Consider the following 1,724-nt stretch of genomic DNA (forward strand, 5'->3'; position numbering starts at 1 on the left):
GTTAATATTTTGGTGTCTACATATACTATTACACCGGAGTAAACTAACCGAATTTACTCTGCAGCAGGATAGTACTTGTAAATATACAAGGACCTTGTAAATATAGAAGGATACAAGTACTGTTCTGCTGTAAAGTAAAAAATGCAGCAGTGCACAAGTAGATGCTGCCCTGGCTGCCTGGGGAATGAGGCTGCCCTGGCTGCCTGAGGGCTGCCAGCTATCCCCCACTGAAGCTCCCTCATGCCCCAGCCAGCTCCTCCACAGCATGTTGAGCTAGGGCAAGCAGTCCCAAGCTGTCAGGCAGACCCCTGGGGGCCCCTGACAGCCAGGGCTACTTTAACCTGGCTCCACATGTGGAATAATAAATGAACTTTGAATGTGCACCTGGGAGCAATAAACTCTGGAGCAATAAGTTCTGGAGTTTATTCATGCACAGTAATAGCACATGCAGATGTGCCCACTGACCTTAAAATAAACATGGACATTTTTTAATGGGTACTCATAGGCTTAGTTCATCCAGAATTGATGCATTTTAGCTTTTTTGAAACAGCTGCAAGTTTTAGAACAGGTACTCTGTAAACACACTTTTAAGTAGCGCTTCTATACCTACTTAAATGTAATACAAACTCTAGGTGTGCTTGTCAGGAGTCCTGAGATCTTCCAAAACTGATAAGGAACCTGATCCAGCTCCAGTACATGGAGGGCAGGACCACACTAATCATATGCAACAGGATGAGAGAGGGAGTGACAGAAGGAGCCTGGGTAAACTTTCTGGGGCCCATAAGATGATGTCTGCCAGACATTTAAGGCCTGTCAAGAAACAGGAAACATTGGAAATAGGAAACAACAGCTCAGATCAATTGTGGGAGTGAAGAGAAAATCAAAATGTATTCAATGTAGTGGCTCAACATGACTTCAAAGAGAGTTGGTGCTAATGGGGACTGCATACAATGGGCAGTAGCATATATTTTATTCAGGTGAGGTGTGTTAAGTTTTTCTTGTGATAGGTGATAGTGTTCCTAGCAGGGGAGACACCATGATCAATCAGGTGGTTTTCCCAGGGCAGGTGACTGTCTCTGATATGTACTCCACAGGAGGTCTATATTGAGCAGATTCTTTCTGGTGTTGGGTGGTGGAATGGGAGCTTGCTCCATCCACTCCATGCATTGACCTGGTATTACAGTGCTTCCAGGACCAGTGCAAAAAAAAAAACAGAAAAAAAAGAAGAAAAAAGATTCCCATCACTGTGATTGGGTTAGGGAAAGGCAGTGGGTGGGTGTGCAGGGGAGTGACTGCATTTATTGTAATGGGTGTATGGTTTCTTAGTGTGGTTTAAGGTGTGTGATAGAAAGTTTATGCTAGATGATGTGTCTATATATATGTGTGTGTGTGTGTGTATATATATATAATATATATATACATAAAACTATGTATATATATATTTCAAAAAACAAAAAAGGTTACCGTCACTGTAGTCCTTATCTTTAAAAAAGGAGAAAAAGAAAAACTAGAGACCTGAAGACCAATCACGCTGCTAAATGAATATTATAAGATCTTTGCAAAAGTTTTGGCCCAAAAGATGACAGGCAATTTATCAGAACTGATTCATGAGGAACAGATGTGTGCCATACCAGGAAGAAGAGAAAAGTTGCAGATGCATTATGGTTAATAAGGGACACTCTGGTGGATATCCAAGAGAGAAAACAAAACATGGTGGTTATGAA

The 1,724-nt window shown here is 41.7% G+C and overlaps 1 pseudogene; it reads left to right on the forward strand.

Annotated features, from left to right (window-relative positions):
- The first annotated feature begins 1,031 nt into the window (after nucleotides 1–1,031).
- Nucleotides 1,032–1,208, forward strand: LOC149874691 (U2 spliceosomal RNA; annotated as a pseudogene).
- Nucleotides 1,209–1,724: the final 516 nt, after the last annotated feature.

This window comes from Crocodylus siamensis, chromosome 1, assembly GCF_052110815.1.
Source record: "Crocodylus siamensis isolate JL-2025a chromosome 1, ASM5211081v1, whole genome shotgun sequence".
Taxonomy (NCBI): domain Eukaryota; kingdom Metazoa; phylum Chordata; order Crocodylia; family Crocodylidae; genus Crocodylus; species Crocodylus siamensis.